The sequence below is a fragment of the Hylaeus volcanicus genome, chromosome 1 (assembly GCF_026283585.1).
Source record: "Hylaeus volcanicus isolate JK05 chromosome 1, UHH_iyHylVolc1.0_haploid, whole genome shotgun sequence".
Classification (NCBI taxonomy): domain Eukaryota; kingdom Metazoa; phylum Arthropoda; class Insecta; order Hymenoptera; family Colletidae; genus Hylaeus; species Hylaeus volcanicus.
This window is the reverse complement of record NC_071976.1, coordinates 5,809,911-5,834,526: the sequence shown is the minus strand read 5'-3', so window position 1 is coordinate 5,834,526 and position 24,616 is coordinate 5,809,911. Positions and strand designations below refer to the sequence as shown.

At 37.8% G+C, this 24,616-nt stretch overlaps 1 protein-coding gene and 1 long non-coding RNA gene across 2 annotated transcripts in view; both read right to left on the bottom strand.

Moving 5' to 3' along the window:
* LOC128879099 (cuticlin-4) overlaps positions 1-24,616 on the bottom strand; it is a 142,402-nt gene that overhangs the window by 71,988 nt on the left and 45,798 nt on the right. The window lies entirely within an intron of this gene.
* LOC128879432 (uncharacterized) lies at positions 11,057-13,103 on the bottom strand. The gene is made up of 3 exons (XR_008457642.1): positions 13,070-13,103; positions 12,412-12,477; positions 11,057-11,295 (listed from the first exon to the last, which is right to left on the bottom strand). It is a non-coding gene; the product is annotated as an uncharacterized LOC128879432 (long non-coding RNA).

The following is a 24,616-nucleotide window of genomic DNA, read 5'->3' as shown; positions in this document are numbered from 1 at the left end:
ACGAACATTATTTTATCGTCGATCAAAAAATTGACGATCGAAGGCGCAAAACTCAGCGTGAAGCCATCCGATCTACGCAAGACACTAACTGTTTTTTTACGGGATCCATGGTGAAAAGGAGGGAAGTGTACCGTTTCCTCGTTCGATCTTTCTCAAGAAAATCCCGCGATTTGATTCGATGACCTGCCATCAATTAGTCGCACAACGTACGTTCACCTCGAAATAACAGCACATCCACCGGCGTGTGTAATAGCACAACGATTAAACAATATTACGTTCAACAGTTTTTCGATTAGCATTTCCGATGGTCGTATGAAAGGAGATTATCTCGTCTCAGTTATAATCTTACACGATGTAGCAAAATACCGCTTGTTACCCACGCATACTTCTATGATAAGCAGGCTGTTAATCCGGATAAGAATGAACTATTTTGCTATTTTTTCAAATATTTCATCCGAGATAGCTCAGGTACAATCAATTTAAGGGGAAGAAGAATTACAGTCGTGCAATATCAACGGAATCTTAAGTTTATCGGAGGGGTGGCCAAGCCAAATGATTTTGCAGGTCACGTTGAAAATGCATCATACCTCCGGGAGCCGCTTATAGAATTATACAGGGTGCCCCAAAAATGTTGGAGGTCTTTGAAAGGGGTGGTTCGGGGGGTGATTTCAAACAACTTCTTCCTTAGTGAGTATGCTCACTGCGGTGCGAGTGCGATGCTGTAGTTATAGAAAACAACGAATGATATATGATTATGATTTCTATGATACTATGATTTCATAGGAACAGCTGGCGCCAAAACCAGGAAAATCGTTTTTTTAATTATAACAAATGTCTTTTGTCCGTAAAATTATTTCAACGTCTATCCCTATGTTATCATTCATCCTCACAATTAATATGTTTAACCCATTCCTCGTAGTTCAAATTTAATGCAATTTCTCAAGGGATAAGTTTATAGCCTTTTGAGTCACGAATTATTACAAAAGAAGATTGTAAATTTTCTTTTTAAAACAGCAAATTTACTATCACTTTTTATTATCAAAATAGTAACCTAGATTATACATCTGTATTAAATCTTGGCACCAAATGGCAAAACGCTTTGAATTTGCTTCATAGTAAACGAATTAACGAACCTAGCATAAAAACAGTACCTTTTAGAAAGAACGTCAGAAAATAGTGTTCAACTACAGTCTAAGTTAAAACCAATCTCCAGAAGTAAAACTCGCCAGAAGTCATTCTAGGGTTAAATAAAGTAGCGTAGAAGATAAGAACAATAAACGTCGAATCGAGACCATGGATCTTATTTAACATGTTATGGTACAACTATGAGAATTTCCAGTGTTCTTCCTCGCAACCGTGCAATCTCGAATAACGATTAAAATTTGTATACACGGGATTCCATCGGAATAGCAGAGGAGTCTAATTTTCGCTTCTGTCCCCCAAGTCTCTAGGAAGTTCGCGATTATGAAACAATGTGACGTTAATTGTTAGGCAAGCTTTGCGAATTAAGACTGAATTCCAGTATTCCACCTCGCTCGCGTGCAATTAATTTGCCCGTAGTTAACGGCGTGGTCGTTTGGAACAGTGTTTCTCAAACTCTTATTACGTATGGCACTGTGACAGTACTCGCACTCGTAACCAATTGAAGCTAGTCTTACCTCTCATCAAATTCTGAACAAAAGCGTGATATCAACGATTTTCTGTTTAGAAAAGTATACAACATGAAGTAACAAAAGTATTTGATACTCGTTCACAAAGTATTCAAGAATACAAATATAATTTATTTTATTAACCTTTTGCGGTCGTATATCTACTCTCAGCCACCAAAGCTTTTTTTATCGTTTCGGTCGTATGCCTGCTCTTACTGTTAGCCATCGCAGCAAAGAAGCATACTAATCTTATATTGTATTCGTCCATATATTATTTTACACTTTGTCCGTATTTTTATTACTTGAAGTTTAACTCAAGGCATTTTGAATGCCAAAAGTTTTTTTATTAATGATTAGAGATATTAAGAATTTAATTATAAAATTCGGATTATCAAATATGATAATATGAATTTTTATTCAATATTTCTTTATATTATTATATACTGTGTGCAATTTGCAGTTTCTTGCGCATTCAAATTTTCTATAAATGGATATAAATCCGCAGTCTAGTTATTATATAATGTATATGTTGCTTCATGTTGTATACTTTTCTCGGAAAAATAACGTTAATATCATATTTTTTATACGTATATTATTAGACTGCGAATGTTTATACAAAATAAAGTCTTTACTAACGTACTTACTAAAATTGAACCTAAATAGGAATTGCTTTTACTCGGCAAATATGATAATATGAATTTTTATTCAATATTTCTTTATATTATTATATACTGTGTGCAATTTGCAGTTTCTTGCGCATTCAAATTTTTTATAAATGCATATAAATCCGCAGTCTAGTATATCGTATATGTTACGTCATGTTGTATACTTTTCTTGGAAAAATATCGTTAACATCATATTTTTCACAATTTTGATGGGTCTTCTTAAAGACAGATAAGACTGAACATATTATTATGCGAGCACTCGTACATAACTGTGCGATACAAAAATATTAAACAACGTAAAATAACCTTTTTTGCTGATAGATTATACAATTTTACTGTTGAGAAAATTTTATCAAAATAACTCTAACGCGTAAAATTAACGATTACTACGGAGCGCAGTTGTTGTTGGCTCCAAATCGAAAGTTAGATCGAATGAGAAGATAAATCTGATCAGAGAATCCCTGGTGACCCACGGACCGAGTGAAATGACAATGATCACCTTTGGTTTAAAATTATCGTCAACGAGAAAGAAGAACAATGATGAGATAGTCGTGAACTTGACTCCTCGTCGTTTTTTTCCACTTCTTTTCACCCCGGACCAAATCGAGTCCTTGCTCGTTCGATTCTCGATATTTCTTTTCCTGTTGAGGAATACCTTCGTTGCACGCCGAGGACAATTGGCGAGCAATAAAAGAATTAGCAGTAGATGGATCGATACTAAATTCCAAATAAGGTTGATCGATTCCTCATTGTGATTTACGCAATCAAATTCTGTTAGCTGTAACGACGTCTAATAGAATTTAATTACGTAAGCAATTTACTTTGAGAAATTTTAAAGTTGCACGGTTTGCAGCCGTCTCTCACGCGCGCAGGGACTTCCTGCTTCGAACTATCCTCCCTCTCGAAGGTGATCCGGTGTCGTCTCCGTTCAACCTTCGATCATCGATACTTATTCTTTCCTCGATCAAGGTTGGCTTGCGTAACATCGTTCTACTGAATCACAATCCTCGCACTGCGAGATGCAAACTGAGATGCGTTGCTAATGAACTCGAGTATGGTGTTCCGAAATTCGGGATTCGAGTCGAAGATAGGAGGAGTCCGGTTATAAATATTTATATCAGTTTAAAATGGTGTAATCTATGTTACTCGTAATAGAGAATTAATGTAGAGATAATGAACTGCGAAAAATAATTCGTAATATAACTCCGGATTTCTAATCAAATAATCAAACGCATATATTTTCAAATAGTCAATTATCATTGCAATAATCAATTAGCCTTAAACTTATCGACACTTTTTTATACCTATCTTACCAGAAGGAGTCATGAGACTCTTTGTGAAGTAAACGTTGAATTCTGAAAGAAATTGTTTACTTTTTAAAGAAAATATTTGGGAACATAACTTCTGATTTCTAATAAAATAATCAAACACACTATTTATTTACTTTTCTAAATTATTTACACTATTTATTTACTTTGATATGTAAATGAAATGATTAATTACTTACACAGAGGGCCAATGTATCGAATATAACAAGAATTATTCACTCCTTGTCGTATTTGATTTTTCGTATGCTCTGATTTTTACTTTCTGACTCTGAATATGGGACTGTATTTCTATTTTGTTCAGCTATAGAGAGTGAGTTAACAGTAAAGACTCCATAAATGCACAAATTTCTCTACAATAACTGCACAAAAACCATCCCTACGGCTATTACGCCGAAATGTATCGCATTCGGATGAACGAAACCATAACTTGAGAAGTATATCTGAGCTCAGAACTAAGGTTCTATTTGGAGAACTGCAGAAAAATACGTGTGAATTTCGTAAGGAGATCACAAATGATCCGTCGTGGTATGTAAGGTATGCAAAGAATTTATCTCGGTAAAAAATAAGCTAAGAGAAGACCGGAAAATTGAAGAATCAGATAATATAAAAATGTACAGACAGTTGGAAAAGGGAAAGAAATAACAATAAATGTACAATATTGAAGTAAATCTTGAAAAGGGTTATTGTTTGGTGCGTTTAGTGTTAATGATGTTCTGGTATGAGGTCCTGGTTGAGGATAGATATACGTAATAGATATTGGCTAATTCACGGAGACATTTGAGGTTGACAACCCTTTCCCAGGCGCAATCGAGGCGTTGTTTCTTACCGAATAATAGGAACGTTTCCCGCCAAGAGAGGGATAGAGAAAGAGAAAAGGAGATAGCCAATTAGCCGCACGCGAATATCCAAGCGAGTCTCTCGCAACTCGCAACAGGATGGTTGTCTCGTCTAAACTATCAACTGATCGTTCGTGTAGACGGAAATATCGAACGTGGACCGAAAAAACAGTCGCAACGCGAGAATCCACGAGGTCGTCGACCGGCGACCATCTTCTTCACGCTTCCACGCGATTCATTTCGGTTTTTCAACGCTCCCTCCGTAGCGGATTCGAGATAGAGGATAGAGGAAGGCGGGAAAAACGAGCGTTCTGCACGCTCGGACCTTCACCTCTTTCCTGGCACTGGGATTCCTCGCAAAAGGTGGTTCCGAAACGAAACGCTGGATCACGGTATGCTCGTAATTCTGAATAGCGCTATTCGATACGCGTCCAAGTGAAACGACGATAAATCTACGGAGAAGCCAATACGATGTGGAAACTTTCGCTGAACGAAATGAATATACAGTGGTTGTAGAAAGTATTCGTACACCGATCAATTTCCAAAAAAACTATGTCAAATTGTAATTTATTAACTTATTTTTTTAGAAACAATGATATTTTACATATTCTCGGAAGTCTCTAGAATAGATAGATTATAAAAAAAAATAGCTATTTATGTAAATTGCGAAAGTAACAAGAAAAAAAAGTGTATACAATACGTGAAACATCTGTTATGATATTTATGAAGCAAATCTGAACTGTTTATAATGCCTTATTAACTAATTTTAACAAACACACGCATTTGAAGTCTATGCAGAATTCTTTGATAAATCTGCACCCGTACAACAATCAGACAGAAGACCACGTGTAATTTTTAACTGACTCAGGAAAGGTCACACGAAATTTACTCATTCGCACATATTTTAAATCTGATCCTCCAACGTGCAATTCCTGTAACGCCGTAGTAACCCTGAAACATATCCTCTAGGACTGTCCTAAGTACTTAGAATTCCGTATTAAAGCTCAGCTTGAGCCTACCTTACCCGGAAACTTCAACAGTACTGAATAAACATATCAATTCCTCTCTGTTGTTAAATATTCATTATTAGGTAACAAGATTTAACCACTTCACATTTTCCACTCCTAACAGCCGTCGCTAGTAACCATATTCAAGAGATTAATGCGACGTTAAATCTGTACAAAAAAGAAAATATTGTTGTAATTAGTGAAACATCTGTTATAATATTTATAAAGCGAAACTGAACCGTCTACAGCGTTTTATAAATTTATTTTGATATCTACCAATAGCTATCGATCTCTACAGGTCAACATCTACAGAATCGCGAGCCGAAACCCTTCAGGGGCTGTGGCATGGGCGTACCCAGCTACAGTAAGGACGCCAGCGTAGCCCAACAGATTTACAAATGAATGTATGAGATACGGTAAACGGTATTTAACCCTTTGCGCTCGGGTGGCGCCTCTAGGGCGACATATGTAATTTAAAAGTGATTTTGTGAACGTACAATTTCAAACTCACTTACATCGGAATACAACTAATTATTAATTGAAATAATAATACATCGAGTGATGAACGTTCTTAGATGTTTTTCTTCGAAGTAGAGTTTTTGGTTTCACTGAAATTTATTATAAAAATGGACTGGATTTGATTCTATAGAGAAATGCCTCGAGCGCAAAGGGTTAAACGACGGAGCGAATGAATGACTGTTCCAGGAATGTTAAAATTCAATATAAGATGTAAACGAAAAGACTGTATGTAATTAAGGAGATTGTTAGCACAGTCAAACCTGTTTTTGTGCGGTGGATAGGGATCGCATAAAAATTCCCACAAAATAAATAGCATAAAGAAAGAGCGCACAAAGACAGAGAGCTGAAAAACGCCAGAATTTCACTTGATCGTTAGTGGAAGAGTAGCGTGTGGTTGTAGCATTGAGGAACCGAACGAACACGATTCGCGGAAAGACGTATCGGTCGTTCCCTCCTTCTCGCTCGTGGAGGAGGGATCGCAACGAACGAAGGAAAGAGCGCTGGTACCGGAAACCGAGCCGCTCGCGTGTCGTTTGCAAATCGTGTCTTGGTACACGCCTTTGTTTCATCCCGTGGAACCGTCGGCGTCGGGATGACTCAGGCGCAGAAGAGGAAACCGTCTTCGTCGTCCAGGAGAAACGAGTAAAGGAAAAAGGAAAAAGGAAAAAGGAAAGGGAAATGAAACGCAGGACACGTGGACTAGACGAGCGGTTTTTATCCTCGTTCATCCATCCTACGACTCGTCTCCAACGGACGCGACGGTACGCTCACGAAAGCGGACCTTAAGGTCAAGTACCCTCGACTTCCGGCGTGACTTACACCGCTGCGCACGTGTCTACGATTTAACCTACGAATACCGCTCTCAAGGAAGAGGATTCCTGCGTGTTTTCTTCTGCCCGTACCAACCAGTCGCTTCGCAATCAGACCCCTTACATTAACTGCGAACTTCTGCGAATCATTTTCAGTCGTGCAACCAGAAAGGGATACAGTTCTTGTCTAGATGAACATTTTCAACCGACCAAACAAACGCGAACCACCGTTTATGCATGTTTGTGATTTTAACTCGTATTATTTTTACCCAAATCAGATGAAATTTTGTTTTTAGATGTTCTTAACATTTTGACAGAACGCCTGCATGAACATTTTCAACCGACCAAACAAACGCGAACCACTGTTTATGCATGTTTGTGATTTTAACTCGTATTATTTGTACCCAAATCAGATGAAATTTTGTTTTTAGATGTTCTTAACATTTTGACAGAACGCCTGCATGAACATTTTCAACCGGCCAAACAAACGCGAACCACTGTTTATGCATGTTTGTGATTTTAACTCGTATTATTTTTACCCAAATCAGATGAAATTTTGTTTTTAGATGTTCTTAACATTTTGACAGAACGCCTGCATGGACATACGTATACATACGTATACATACGTATTCTGGTGCAATTTGTTCGTCTGGCGTGTATAATTATTAGACTGCGGATCTTTCTGCAAATTCTGCAAATATTGTAACACGAACTTTACTTTCAATCTTTTTTATATTCTTGCATATTGTTTGGATTTTGTAGTTTCTTGCATATTCAAATTTCCTATAAATGCATAAGGATACGCGGTCTAATAATTATTCAACAAAAAAGAAATTTTCGATTACAAATAACAGTTACGTACATGTAAAGGAACTGTATTGCATTAATTTGAATATTGCTGCGCTCTCCCGAGCGTTAATACAGTAGATCGCGATAGACACGACAGAGGAAAACAAAATAAGATGTACACGTGGTAAAAGTCACGAATGCTAAGCTTATATCGACTTTGAAATATAATAATGCAAAATTATTTGAGAATCGAGCCACCTTTACTTCACCGACGATCGTTTCGTTTACGAAACTTCGAGTTCCACAGAAACGAAGCCTAAACAAACGTAATTGCTGGTCGATTTACTGCATCGAACTCGGTGGTGACCGAGAGTCACCTCTCGAGTTACTTGCATTACCTTAAGATGCGACTGAGAGTCACCTCTCGAGTGCAAAGGGTTAACTAATGTTATTAATAAAGTTTGTAGTCAGGAATTGATTAAGTGTCGTTTCTTAATTACAGGTAGAAATTTTGTAAATAATATTCTAATAGTAAGTAGGATGTGAGTAACGAAATATAATTTTTCTATTACAGAGAAATTCAGTTTCATCTTACTACCCTGTACCAAATTCTCCATTTATAACATTCTATCCATTTAAAGCAACATGTCTTTATTTATGATTAAATTAGGATTTAAAGTGTTTGCTCGAAAGTTCATCGAACGTTCTTGTTTTCTAGTTAACCTGTCGCAAAAATTGGCGGAATATTCGACTGTGAGAACGCGTAACCGGCTAAACGATCGAAAAGCTGGCACGAGGATACGCACAGTTATGCAATAGGTCTCGGCGGCTTCCGTGCGTGAGATTTTAATGCACCGCGATGAACACGAGCGGCATAACGTATCGGCGACGTAACCGATAGTTGGCTGCGCTACACGACTTCCTGTCACCGCTATGAATTCACTTTGTGGATGAAAAGAATTCCACCTGGCAAATTGTCGAGGCGAATACCGCGAAACCGAAATGACTTAATCGACGCTATTTCTTCTCTTTGCGTACCCCTATCCGTGAGTCACCAAACACCTGTTAAACTCAGAATATCCATACAATGAATCGACAATTAAAAAGAACGGTTTGTAAAAGCCATTTTGTAATCGGTGATGTAATCGTGGCTCTCTGAGAGCAGAATTGTTCCTCGTATAAATTACTAAGTCTGGAAGTACAAAGTATTTGGAAAAGTTGATATAACAAAAGGAAATTGAAGAAAAATGGAAGGAACGTGAGAGGAAATGAAAGAAGAATGAACGGAAATTGAAAGGTAGCGAAAGCAAATTAAAAGGAAAATGAAAGGAAAGTGAGAAGAAAACGAGGGTATATGAACGGAAACGTTAGAGGAAATGCAGAGAAAATGATGGGAAAATGAACACTCCCTCAAATACAGGGAATGATCAAATGTACAACCGTATAAAAAAAAAACTAATTATAAGAAAGAATATGTGTAGGAATATAAAAATTATCAACTCTCTCAAATTTTTACAGCTGATACCACATGTGTTGGAAATAATACTTGATATAAATATCGCAAATGATTAATGCAACGAGATAAGTTGCTAATTAACAAGATTATTCCGTTTCAGTCCTCGTAGCCTGGAGCAATCGCTATTTAACACTAAACCTACCACAACCGGTCAAATGACCGTTTTAAAATTGTTGTGTAATTGTTTTATATGCTACATATCAATTATATACAATTGTTTCATCCATCATTCGATTTAGTTCCACGTAAAATATTTTTGCATTTAATTGAAAAAGGTTTCATTAGTCCCATCACGATAGAAATAGTTACCAAATGGACGTCGGTAGATTTAGTGGTAATTATTATAACGAAAATCATACTCCTTAGAATAGCTGCACTGGTATGAAATAGAGATCACGGTTTTGAACGGGTATTAAAATACACGGATATCCAGGTACGTACACGTGCATCGACATACACGGGAACGCATACATCGAATTATACGGGTACAGTATCTAATTAGTTTTACATACTAACTTTTATGTAAAATAAGTTTTTATTCTAAAATAATGATCCTTATTAATTTTGACAAAATTGACAAGCAATATAACAAATAAATAAAAAAAATATAAACATAAGAAGAATAAATTTTTTAGTGTAATTTGTAAAACTTTATTTATTAGTTAAAATGTTCAAATGAAGTAGGGATCTCTAACTATGAAACTGAAGTTGTGACAATCGTCATAATATGAAAGAAGCGTTCTAAACATGGAGACTTAGTCTACGATTCCGAACAAATATGTACATCGTTTTTTCCTTGCGCAATCTCTAATTCCGCAATGATGAACGTAGAGCTCTGTTGCAGATCATCTTTCAGTGGAAACAGGTTAACGAGCCGAAATTCGGTAATGCTCAAATTTGCATAATCGTCGAACCGTCTCGCTGCGGCCTCCTAGCGTTGCAAAACGCCGCGGTTTTCGAACATCCGCGAGAAATTAGGAGAGGAAGCGCTCGGTAGGCGAGCATTTGCATATTACACTCGGATGGCCACGATACTTAGTTTTTCGAACAAGTTCAAGACGTGTTTAACTCTGTGAATTAAACAAAACAAGAAATCGTTACGGAGAAACAATTACCAAGTGTTTAATTTACTACGGAGCGAGAATTAACAATCTGGAAATTCCTAAAATTAGAAATTTCCATAAATCACAAATCAAACAATATTGTTCGTACTACAGTAGAGTTCTGTTATCTGCACATCGTTTCGTAGCGATGTTTACATACAATGTATGTATTTAGACGTAATAAATACTTTTGTTCGGCCGGTTAAATATAATCATATGAATTCAGTTTGAAGCAGAGAACAGCATCATAATGGCAAGTAAGCGAAAATGTGTGGTTTTAACTATTGAAGAGAAATATAAAATAATTAAAGATCTTGAAAGGAGCGAAAGTGCAACGAAATTACCAAGAATATGTGGTATCGGGAAATCTACTACCACAGATATTAAATAATAGAAACTCAATATTGAAAATTATATGCAGAATGTAGATTCCACCTTCTACTAACGAGTTAAATCGCCTGAGCTTTTTAAATTGGAAAGAGCTCAAGACGAGTTAACTCACTAACTCGTTAACTTATTAACTCATGAACAATAACCTCGTGCGATTTAACTCGTCTTGAGCACGACAAGAACAAAATAATTTGACGAGTATACTCGCGTAGAGCACTGAAAAGGTTGATCATACTGGTCAGCGGATGCACCGCGTGTATAGGTTAACAGTGAATAAATCATTATAATAAACAGTGTGTGTTATACGAAAGTGTTTTATTTTTTATTTAACCTTAAATAGATAGTAATTTTCAAGAATGAATGTTAACCTGACCATCATCCTATTAAAAGTTGTATAACTTCACCGATTAAAAAAAAGTATAGGATTCGTATGCGTTGTGATTTTTACGTTCAAGGAAATCTCGCAGATCGAGAGCGTAAGACATTTAGATGAGAAAGAGGAAGACGGTAAATCGTCCACAAAATTAGCGGGCACTGAACGCTCGCTTCTCTGGTCAGCGCACGAATTCCGTTAGACTGGCAAAAAACATTTCCATTGACTTGCTCTCCGCATTATAACTGTCATATTGCACGCGACGCGCGTCTGCATCCTGCGCATCGTGATCCCGCTAACAACCGGAAGCGCTGCAACGTTATTCACCGATCAGCGGCCGAGCTTCACCGATTCGGATGAATCGATACTCGAATGCACCCGATTCTACAATTTTTGCAATCATTTTCCTTGCAAACGATACTCTCGTAAACACATTAATCGAAACATTGGGTGCATTCAGTGGACTGATCAGGATCACTGATCCAATCACTAGAAATCACTGTATACTAGAAGATTTCAATATTGACATTTTTATAAATAAATAACGATTTCAGTAAACAAATATAAACCGTGTAAGTTTGACAACGTACACGCGATAACGTTATTTAAGATTATAATAAAGATTAAGATAATAATTGATTATACCGACGAGTGTGTTGGTTCAGGTATAATCATTAGTGTTATTAGGTGATAAGTCTCTATTGTATGAAGCTGAAGTATGTGTATATATATTTGCTTTTTGTAATTACAGTATTGTCGCACTGCACAACACGTGTCGCCTGGTTTACGTAACCTTCTTCCTTTTCAAACAATTTATAAGTTCCTGAATCCGAAACTTATAACCGTATTTTAATAAAATCACTAGGACTGTTCTAAATTTAAACGGTGTCATTTGTGTTATGTTTGGTCGAATAATAAAAGCGGTCGGCTGTCGATCCGAGAATTGTGGGTTCGAACTTCCGTGCCTTATTTTTCGTAGACTTCTACAATATTGAAATCTTCGAGTATACAGTAATAGTGGTTTCTAGTGAATAGTGCACAGAATGCACCCGTCGATTTAACTCGGAGTTGTGTAAATTTTATTTCCGAAAAACGAATAAAAATGTCAGATTCGTTAAAAAATGAATTTCTAGGTACGTGCGCAAATTGATTATAAATATTGGGTTGTCTGGAAAGTCCATGCCAATTTTTAGTAGGCGGTACAGGTCTGAATATATCGGAATGGTTGAAAACTAATAACATGTGGAGATCCCTTAGAAGGTGGAAAAATTGTGGACCAAAATGGTACATATATAATTCAATAAATATATATCGAAATTCAAATGTGTCTTTGAATATTTCTTAAAAATTGGCACGAACATTCTGGACAACCCAATAGTTACAAAATATTACTTAAAAATTTTCCAATTTAAATTACGTTATTTTACCATCGTATTTTCGTTGGTCGAGTTAAATGCTCGTTCGAGTATTCCGCTCTCAACCACTGGAACTATCTATGCATGTATATCGTATTTTACTCGATTAAATTGTTCACACTCCGCTGATAATAAATGCGACGGAGAATGAATGGTATTATCAAGTTAATAGCGCAGACATCTTTTGATCGCATGGACGTAGTATTGCGTATACAAAATAATTAGTACGATGCCCCAATTATTCATTCGATTTTTAAACCTTTGCATTCGAGGCCTTTTTTATGGTATCTACCATCAACTCGAGATGTTTCTTAGCATTCTATTGCCATGAATTCTAAGCTATCTAGATTTGAGAATAAGGTCACCTTTACCTCGCCGACAATCATTTTATCGACACTTCAAGCTCTAAAGAAACTAAACCTAAAGAAACATTATTGCTGATATATTTGCTGCGTGAAACCTAATGGTGACTGAGAGTCACCTCTCGAGTGCAAAGGGTTAAGTATCGTTGTATCTGTAAACTCCCCAGCTCAGAACTCGTAAGTCCTCCAAGGTTAAACACCTTTGACACCAAACTAATACGCTAAGTTTCTACGAGAATAAAATTTTACTTTTACGACCTCGTCGCATTCATTTATCCTAATCAGATTTATTTTCTCCGACACTTTACCTTCGGAATTAATACGTTTGGATCCGTAGCGTAACTGCCGCCGTTTATAGGTAGGCGATCGTCGTGTTAAGAGACGAATATTTATGTCTCATATCATTTATACGGCGATGATCTTTTTCAATGGCACACCGCATATAAACGAGCACGAAAAGCCCCGTAGAAAGAAAAAGAAAAGCAGCGATTCGAATGCAACGCAGAGACATTCGCTCCAGGCGAACGTGCTACTGGTTTAAACACGCTCTTCCGGCTAGATCTCACCGTTTTCCGTTGAGTCGCTTCACTCGTTTATCCCCGCTCCTCCTCGGGGATAATCGCGGCAATTATTCGTAACGTCGTCGCGTAATATCCGTTCGCGAAGCATCGTAACAGCTGGAAAGGCGACTTCGCGGAATAATCAAGCGCAGTTAATAAATCTCGTCTCGGTCGCTTTCCGCGTAATTAACCTTGCGAATGCCGTTCCATCGCCGGCGTTGGTATGGCGTCTCAACGTCCATCTCCTTCAGTCCAATACTGGACTTCCCATAAGTCCAATTTTCAAACGAAACGGATTAAAGTTTTATTCGCAGGAACACAGTCAACGACGCGTTGTATCAATTACACGCGTAACGGTACTCGATCATTTATCGAGGAACGGTTTAAAAGTAAGCCTATCTTAAAAATGAAAAAGAACAAAATTTAAAGATGAAAATCCTTGTCGGATCACCGTAAAATATCGCGAAACAGGTTCTTCGCGAATTAAATAGAGTTCGACAATCCGTGTAGTTTCTTGCATGTATTTCATTTATTTAAAAGCAATAATTATTGCTGTAAATTATAATTTACAAAATCGTAATGGTATCGATGGTTTGTCTCGGCAGAAGTGTCGTTAAATTGAAGCTTGACCTCGTAAATTCTAACAACCCTTTCGACCCGACTTTTTTTGTTTATATTGTATTAGTTCTCTTTTAGTATTAGTACTCTTTTAGAAATTGTTGAAATTCTCCCTCCACAAGCACTACCACTACAAGTGTTTCAGAGAAGTAATCAATATTTCGCATAATTTTAACGCACAATTACGATTTCGGGAAGTATATTTTCCTCGGCACCGTTGTCTCGCTTAAGTCGACATTGCGAAACGTCCTGTCGCAAACAATTATTAATCAGGAGCTGCTGCTTTTATGTTACTTATGTTATGCTATAATGTTATTGTGTTACTGTGTTAATATGTTAATACGTAACACTAAACAACGAATTGTGACAACTCTGTGTAACCTTTCATTTTTTGTGTAACAATGGACTTGCCTATTTACCAATAAATAAATAAACGAATGAATAAATAAATATTCCTTGATGTATTATGATGTACACATCATCGAGTTCGAGCGATCGTAACGATCTTCTCCTCCCGACGTCCTCGAAATTTCCACAGGCGTGTTCGATGAATCTATAGCGTAGGAGCGTGATCGAGATGACGCGCATTGCGGGATTTACGAGTGCACGCTAGGTATTCAGGATCGAGATTACGATTTCACTTGCATAAGCCGAGCGTGTCCCGTGTCAACGAGAAGAACCAATCCCTGAGGACATTCGAGCTTTCCAGCTGACAAGAAGGATTCATAATCGTACAACTAACGAGATTTGAAAAACCTGCCACGATCTGGATCGTCCGGTGCCTAGATTATATTTAAAGCCAGATTTATCGAGCAGAATTGTTCTGGTTTGCGAGAGAACGCCTTGGAGAGCAGCTATCCAACGTTACTTACAACCGCGGCGGTGTAAATTAAGGGGTTACACCACTTTGATCTGTACAAAAACTCGAATTATTTTTGGTTGAAGTACTCTATATTTATACGAAAATGATACGCCGTTAATTAGAAACCGATATCGAAATAGCATTTTTAAAATCGGTGGTCACTCTAGCCTCGCCAATTTTCAATCAATCGATTTGAATCTCTTTTTATCTCATCATCGTACGTTTTCCTAATGAAGCACGTACGATTTCTGTTATTATATTGATATTTGTATGCAACTGTTTGTTTTTTTTATGCAACTTCAAGTACCGCAATTTTAGACTAAATTTATATGTCTTACTTTGGAACGATGCCATTTTATTAAAAATTGTATATTTTAAAATAAAAGATAATTTTAAAAATTACGAAGGAATCATGCTTCCATGTGTTCTATTACCAAGAAATAGTCCTGTCAAATCTTCAGTTAATTGGCCATCTACTTAAAGAGGTATGATTAATTAAAATTTGCCATTCTCGTAGAATTTTACATATTTTTTAACAGACTTCGAAAAAGGAGGAGGTTACTCAATCTGACATGTATTCTTTGTTTCGTATTTTGATTAATCATATAGCTCCTAAACTAGATGGTCAAGTAACTCATAATTTCAACGGGAAACAACTATCTTAACGAACAGAAATGTGTGTGCGTGTGTGTTTGTATGTAGTTAGAGGCGCTGCCATTAAGAAACCCCCAAAAAAATTCTTCTAAAAGAATGAACATGTGCTCGTCTGGCAAACCTCACATACTTTCAAAATATTTAGATTCAGGTTCCAACAAAAATTTGTAAGACCTGCTATGAAATTTCACGACAAATCTTAAAGTTTCAGAACGTTGTCTTCAAGAACCGTGACAGTTTTGTCTGAGGAGTGAAGTTTGCCACATGAGCACATATAAAAAAAAAGTACTCAGGATTTTTGTTTTCTTTTTCAGAGACTCGGTTCATTTTTAATCGTCCCGACCAGGGGAAACGCCCACATCTTCACGACGGCCTATCCCGGCACCTTCGAGGCATATGATCGAACCATATATTTATTTTAACGATTGTTAGAACGTATCAATAGAAAGTGTCCCGGATAGTTTGTAACCGTTCCCCTAAAAATTAGCAAGAATTTCGACGAGCGCGAACTAAATGAACGTTTCAATAGAATTTTAATGATTGTTAAGAAGTGTAGTTTAAGTTCCTTTTTTAATTGTAATGGTAAATCAATTATCTACACGCAGTACAAACTTTAAATTATAGCGTAGTTTCAATGATTTTACAGTGGCTTCCTCCCTTAAGTCTAAATTGCAATTTGGACAAAGGCAATCAGAAATATTCACCGGAACATATATGTCCCAGTAAGGTCGAAAAGGTTTAAAGTGGAAGTGAAATAACCTAAGAATGCAAACTCCTTCCAACGCTTCAACCGTTTGTGGAAATCTCCTAATCTTTGTGCTTTCCACGCTTGCAAGTGCCTAATCGAAGCAATATCTGCGTAGTATCGAGGACCGAGTTCGTAATATTCAGAAGCCAAGAGAGAACAATGGAATTCGAGTTGAGGATAAAGCAATCCTTTGTTTCTGCTTTCCGCGGCCAGTTATTAAGTGACCCGCTGAACAAAGGGCGACGTCGCGGAAGTGACTTCTGCGGGGATTCCAGAGAAATTGGATAAAACGCCAAGTCCACGATCCACTATCGCCTCTGGCAGGTTCATGGAACGGTGTCCATGATTCGAGCGGTTCGACCGAGGGAAACACGATTTCCCAGAAACGATTCCGCTGGCGTGCCAGAGTAATCGAGCTGGCCTTGGAGGAAATTGGCAAACCGTCGATGCTAGGATCGACGATCGGCCAAGTTTAAGACCCGTGCACACTGCACACCTGCGGCTAGAAGATTCTTTGGCCAAGGTTTCGCGGTGCTTTACAAGTGTTCAGAATTTTACCGTCGAGTCCATGTTTGGACCGTTTCCAGACCGTGGGAGCACAGTTACAACCTCATTCGAAACTTCCTTACTTGTAACTTGTAACTTTAAACTCGGATTGCGAACGTGGAAAGGATAACATTGAAATTGTCCTCTATCGCAACGTATTCGATGTTAGAAAGGGATTCTAGAATTTCTTTCTCAACCCCGTAAGTGGAAATGACTGCACATCTAAATGTTTAAAAACCACATAAATTTCTTTCAACTTGTAAACAGATGACTTTTTCGAACAATCACCCACAGGACACCTCAACAGACTAGAACAAGTTAAAATTACGCACATCAAAATTGGACATACAAAATACACGCATAAACACCTACTTAAGAAGACCATTAGATCTACTTGCCGTACGTGCAATGAAATTCTAACAAGAGAACACATAATATTTACCTGTATAAATACGGAACCACTCCGCATACAATACGAACTATCCACTAGTTTAAAGGAAGCGTGGAGCACAAAAGAAAAGTTAAAATAATCCAGCTACTTAAAGATGCACATATATGGACCAATATCTAACATTGGAGAAAACCTCATAACAAACTGTCGCTAATAACCAAAGGTTGATGGGACGTTAAATATGTAATAAAAAAAAATTATTAGCTCTTACTTTTTGATGTTATCGTGTGCACTTTTGTTTAAAATTATACACAGGGTCTATATCAATTGTGTTTTATTAAAAAGCAAAGAAACTATACGAGTCAGTTCCTCTCAACGAGCTCCTCTCGTACGCACGTGTTTTTTAGTTTGTCTATTAGGATGTATATCATCCAAACAATCCGTAGTTATTTTATATTCAATTAAACATGAAAACTGTACATTTTATTTTGTATTTACACATTACGTATGAAATGAAGTTATGTTTAATCTAGCATTTCGTTTTAAAAATCCTCAATTTTTTGGACGATACCTCAACATTCAACCGTTTTGTGGATTAATTGCAAGGACTTTAAAATCGGTAATTTAGCTCAATGTTTACCGAGTATATTCGTTTGCACCGAGGTGTGGAATAGTAACAAAGATTACCGTAATTCCGCTGTAAGAGACTGCCCACCACGGAGCCACGGTCATCGCGCTCAGAGCAGAACCGGCGAACCGTTATGAATCGCCATCATTTTTGCCAGAAATAACCAGCGATATCTTGACTCTTCCTTTAACATTTTACCACTGTGTTTACGCTGACGAATAAATTTAACGCGTTTACCGTCGCGCCATCCATACGTTAAAAAAATGAATTCCGAAGCTGAGACTATCGAAGAAATTAAATTTTAGGGTCCGTGAAATCTGAAAAGGGTTGCAATAAAAAGTGTATACTTTCAACGTATATACTTAAACGTTAGATTATGCAGTTTTCAATTGTTTAGAAAGAAAGTTTTAACCTCGTTCGCAAAAATGAACCTGACAGCGAACGTTTTGGATTCGACCTTCGATGATGTTCGAACGACGCCAATGGTGTATAATTAACGGAGAATAGTCGCGACGCACGCGCGTAAAAGGTGAACCGTTAACATTTGCGGTGATTTTAATGCGCTGCATACATATGTAGTATATGCGACACGGTTGTCGTTCTTTTCCTAACTGGACCCTGTTTATTCAGAAAAGCGGCCAACAGGCTTTGATAGCCAGTCGTCGTGTCCCAGACGTATCAGAGACTCGCAAGTATTCGCAGTCATACATATGTCTAAAGCGCCGGGTCCTAATTATGGGTCCTGTTATAGCCAAGTTACCGCTGGATTGGTCAGTCTTTTAAAAATACTGCTACATGTGTCATCATTGTACAACCGTTAGAGGTGACTATGGTAGTCACCCAAAGGAACTTGGTCTCCTAGTTACTCGAAGCAACGTTAACGACTGTCATCGATTATCTTCGACCTCTCATCCAATGATAGCGCCACCATAAAAGCTGTCTGGACATTACGTCACGACATCAGGGTTTATTCAGAGGTCGAGCGTAGCCTGGAATATTCACTTTTTATTGTTATAGAATGACGTAGCAACGATATTTTATGTATTTTTTAATTTAATAATGTATATATGTGACGTTAGGCAAATTAATTATGAATTACGCCGAAAATTTATCGATTTCAGAGCCAAGTACGGTAGCCATTGAAGAGACGGGGAATCGAGTCCTACACGTGTTGATGAAACACATCGAAGCGACGTGGACCGGCACTTTCGGGGATGCTCATGGAGTCACCGAAAAATCTTTGACGGATCATTGTGCTCCGTATATCTTTTAACCCTTTGGACTCGAGAGGTGACTCTCAGTCGCCACTAGGTTTTCTTTAGGTTTGATTTCTTTGGAACTTGAAATGTCAATAACACGATTGTCGTTGACATTTACTGACATGCCCGTTTCTCTTATAAACTGAAGATGGTTTCTTATTAGCATTCTATTGTCACGAATGCTAAGCTTAGATTGACTTAAAAAATGAGATCTCTAATTTGAGGTTTGAAAATCAGGTCACCTTTGCCTCAACGACAATCATTTTATTGACACTTCGAATTCCAAAGAAATTCAACCTAAAGGAAACCTAGTGGTGACTGAGAGTCTCGAGTGCAAAGGATTAAGTCTGGCATGGTCTTTGAACCCTTTACACTCGAAGCATTTTTTCTGGTATCTACCGGCAACTCGAGATGCTTTCTTAGTATTCTATTGCCACGAATGCTAAGCTTAGATTGACTTAAAAAATGAGATCCCTAATTTGAGGTTTGAAAATCAGGTCACCTTTGCCTCAACGACAATCATTTTATTGACACTTCGAATTCCAAAGAAATTCGACCTAAAGGAAACCTAGTGGTGACTGAAAGTCACCTCTCGAGTGCAAAGGGTTAGTTCCAAGTCGTACCGTTTAATCTCGTGAGAAAGGAGATGCTGCTTCTTCCAGTGTATATTTCGAACGGCTCGGTCTGTTTATATAAAAGGTGATAGGGCTACACTAATTTTGTCACCGATGCTTTAAGCTATCGGCTCTGTACGTTTTCATTAGCGGTTCAGTTATCTTGGGAAATGCCAAAATTCCAATGCGTACAAGAATTGCAACCTGAGGACTTACTTATTACACCCCACTTCCTAACAGAAACTACTACCGTTCTGAAATCATAAACCGACTATACCAGCATACAAATTTCTAAACAAACTCGTGGAAAATTTGAAGCAAAAATGGACGAAATCCGTGTTAAGGTCGATTCAGACTATACGACGCGTACCGTCACAGACACGACAAAACATTAAAATACGCGTTGTAATGGAACTATTCGCACTTAACAGACACCGATCTGAACGTTCCGTCAACGGGAATAGTGTGAATAGTTCCATTAAAACGTGTGTTTTAATGTTTTGTCGTGTCGGTACCGGTCCGTGTCGTACAGTCTGAATCGACCTTTAGAGACCGATGAACGTGAATTCCTGTGAACAGCGGGAACCCATCGTAAAATCGTTTGGAGAAGTTCGAAGATAATCGGAGAATCATGATAGCCATCCCCTAATTAAGGACAAACGGCAGTGGTTGCCACAACTGTACGCAACTGCTCGTCCAACAACAATGGCCAGCCAGTCGGCTGGCAAGCGAAGATGAAAAACGTTCGACCCACTTTCGACTGGCGGGCAACTTGGTCGTTATCGCGGTGGCAGGATTCTTTTCCACGTACAAAGGCACCGATTGCTCGCGTGCTTCTTCGCGTGCTTCTTCGCGCGCGATCCTTATCCCGCGGTGTATCGATGCATCATACGGCCCTGGCCGGGCCCTCGTTATCTTCCTCCAGCTCCTTGGAGAACGCTTCTGAAAGCGCCTGCTGCCTGCTGCTCTTTCCAGACCTGGCCGATTCCCGCAGCCTTGCCTCGGCATGCTTCGTTGCATCCTCGTACTTGCGATTCGAGGCTTATATCCGCCCTAGGGGAACCCACCGACCGATGTTTTTGCCTTTATTCATGACCCTCTTCCTCTGACAGTGTTCCTGCCGTTTGTCTTCCTCCGATGCGAACAACAACGCTACGACCATGCGTTATTCCTGCGGAATTCAAGTTGGAACAGACGACAAAGTCGATCCTCTTAATGGATTGGCTGCTCCGTTCGGTAGACTGGGTACAGTTTGTTAACAACGTATTTTCTGGTTCTTGTCTATTGGCTGTGCTCGTCCTTCGTTAGTTAACGGAGTATGGATTTGATATAAACAATTCAAGACGGTAAGCAGAACCAAGGAAACGCCAAGAAGTCGCTTAAGCATGAGACAAAGGGCCCCGGACGAAAAGCCCCGGCTAGGATAAGGGAGCGAACTCACTTTTTCGCCAACGTTTATAACAATCGGACGCATCGACGGTATCGTATTTTTTACATTTGTTAGAAAATTAGAGATAGCTAAATGGCTGAATTACGTGTTTAGTTTCTGTGCGCTCCCCCTCTCAACGGAGGTTCGGCCAGAGGACTTTGATTAGAAAAAGGTCGGACCGTCAAGGGTTTCCTCACGGTTGGGATTTTCTGACAGGGTTCAAACTTTTATTGACTTTCGTGGAGTCGAGACCTATTGAAAATATAGTAAATTCATAGTTCACACTGAGTCATTGTTCGCACACCCTATAGCGCATTCCTGGCCTACATATTCTGATCTTACACATTTTAATTAGTCGATGTTAATAAAGTTAATAATAAAGACAAAGAGAATTAGTTTCCTACGTGTTATTAAAACTTTTCTCATCGAGAACAACCGCGACAATTCGCGATGCGATGGAGCGTTAAACGAAGCAGTGGAATCGTCGATGAAATTATTAGAAGTTCCAAGTCGTACCGCGTTAACCCTTTAACCGCGAGACGATTTTTGCTGGAACTTCTAAGGGGGGTAGGGGTGTGACTTCAAAAAATATATCACATTATAAAAAATAACAAAACGAAACTTTTTTATGTTTATAGTTTATTCATAGGACGTTTAATGTCACAGATAAAAATTAAAAACTTAAGAGATCTTATTCCTGAGATCTCGTCGTAGTCTGATCCTGTTGTTGTTGTCTTCAAGAAAAATGAAACAACAGTTGAACAATCGAATTTAAAAAAAATATCAACTTACGAAGAATGTCAAAACGAGACTTTTTTATGTGTATAGTTTGTTCATAGGACGTTTAATGTCACAGATAAAAATTAAAAACTTAAAAGATCGTATTCCTGAGATCTCGTCGTAGCCTGATCCTGTTGCTGTTGTCTTCAAGAAAAACGAAACAACAGTTGAACAATCGAATTTAAAAAAAATATCAGCTTACGAAGAATGTCAAAACGAAACTTTTTTATGTTTATAGTTAATTCGTAGGACGTTTAGTGTCACAGATAAAAATTGGAAACTCAGAAGATCTTTTTTCCGAAATTCAATTTTTGCAACGAACTTGTAACTTTTTAATTTTTATTTTCGAAAGTAAGCGTCCTATGAATAAATTGTGAATATAACAAAGTTTCATCTCTCCATCCCCTATAAGCTGACATTTTAAAAAAAATTGATTTAACGAATGTAAACATTTTTCTGAGCCCATTTCTCGATTCTTCGCAGTCAAAGGGTTAAATAACAAAATATCTCGGTAATGCTTATTATTGGACCCTCGGGGGCTGTAGGAACTTGGGTACCCTAGCTAGATGGGGCCCAATGGGGACCTAGTGTACAAAAAACAAGACTAAGGTAAATGTAACGTACAAAGTTACGACAACGCGAACTAAGCCAAAATTAAGGAGTTGTGTAAGGCAAAGTAATGTCAAGAAGAATACAAATAATTGTATTGTGATATACGGACTCGGTGCAATAACTGAAGTGACAGTTACGCACTTAAAAAACCAAGCGTATTATCGGGTAATTATCGAACCCGCAGCGCTGCCGTCTTTTAAGCGTTAATTAGAAATACACATTGACATCACTTCCTAACGAAGTAACATGGTTCGCACATTATACTCCGACGACTTTTGATCTCCACTTACGGTTCTTGCGACTTCGGCTCGTTCAGATAATCTCCTTGTCAAGCACGCGCTGATTTCCCGAGCAAACGTTTACGCAACTATGGTTGCTTGATTCTAATTGACTCTATGACGGTCATGTTGGCACTAAAAGATAAAATAGAAGAAGATCGGATGAAAAAGAACATCAATCCTTGGATAGTTGAAACTTTCGCATCGAGGAAGGTTGCATCTTATTTTTCCAGCAATTTGCACGCTTTGCTGCAATTATAGCATCCGTTCATCGCGCTCCAACAGCAAAGCAATCCCTCGGACCGTTTTTATTTTTATTTCCACTTCGTCCTCGAATATTTCACAGAGATAACGGATGCGAAACGATAATTACATTCGATTGCGTATAAGAGAACCGCTCTGAAGAAGTCGGTGAACAAGCAATTGTTCGATTGTAATATGTAAATACGACACGCTTTCCGCCACCGATGTATCATCGATTGCAACCTTCATCCGTATAATTTTCTGCGTTTACCGATCATCATTGAAACGTTACTTCTTCTTCTGTCAGCGAAGAACGTCGTCTCTGCCGAATGCGTTTAACTCGCAACTGTCTAGCTACCGACAGCAGCTTTTAATTAAATAGCAACGAAATGTTTTTGTTCAGTTATCAAAGATACTGGTCTTACACATGTCTTATCTCATTTAATTCTAACGGTTTACATGGATGAGCTCCTGTTTAACCCTTTGCACTCGAGAGGAGACTCTCAGTCACCACTAGGTATAACGCAACAAATCTACCAGCAATAATGTTTCTTTAGGTTTAGTTTCATAAAATGGCAATCATCTTCGAACTCCATCTAAGTTTAGCATTCGTGACACTAGAATGCTTAGAAAGCATCTCGAGTTGCTGGTAGATACCAGAAAAAAAGACCTCGAGTGCAAAGGTTAACACTAAACTTACCACTACCGGTCAAATAACCCTTTTCAAATTGTTATGTAGTTCTTATACTCAATATATGAATTATACGTAATTGTTTCATGCATTATTCAATTTAATTCCACGTAAAATATCTTTGCATTTAATTGAGAAAAATGTCTTTAAGACTAGAGATCTGTCCCATCACGGTAGAATTAGTTAAAAATAAACGTTGCTAGGTTTAGTGTTAATCTAAACAATTTAAAATACAACGAGAAGAAACTATCTTAAAAATTAAAAGTATATAAATAGTACAAAATTGTATACATATTGTATGTATTCAATATTTTGTAGGTATATATATACGCTTTATTGCACGAACACCCGTGGTATGCTTATGAAATATGATATTGTTAAAGTATTATATATTTGTAAAAAGAATTACATATTAATTAAATACGGTCGATGGTTGGTACTGTAACGATTTAATGATGCCGCTTAGACGCAACGTCGAGACATCGAATCGATCAGTTTGTTAGCGTACTTCGTAATAGTCTTCTCTTATTCGATGCGAAGAGATTTCATTAAATCAATCTTAATACGATGCTTTTTACTGCCTACTCATCTTCTCAGCGCATACCGCAGGTGCTCTACACTCTAAACGATTCTGATCAGACGATTAAGGGTTAACATCACTTTAGAGGCCGAAAAGAGGCTTAACTTTGACAATTAATTTAGAGACTATCGCAAAAAGAATGGGATTTCTTTTTACAGGGTTTCTTTAATACATATTGAAGTATAAACGAAAAATTGTTGTTTTATAATTTTAGTACAAAATGACGGCGACAAAGGGAATCTTCAAAATTCACTGTTTTTAAAACGCCTTCACGTGAGGACGGTGTTCTCGTTATGTATAAAATCTGGAACAAATAACCAACAAATTTTATAATGTATATACTGTTGGCTATAGAAGTACGT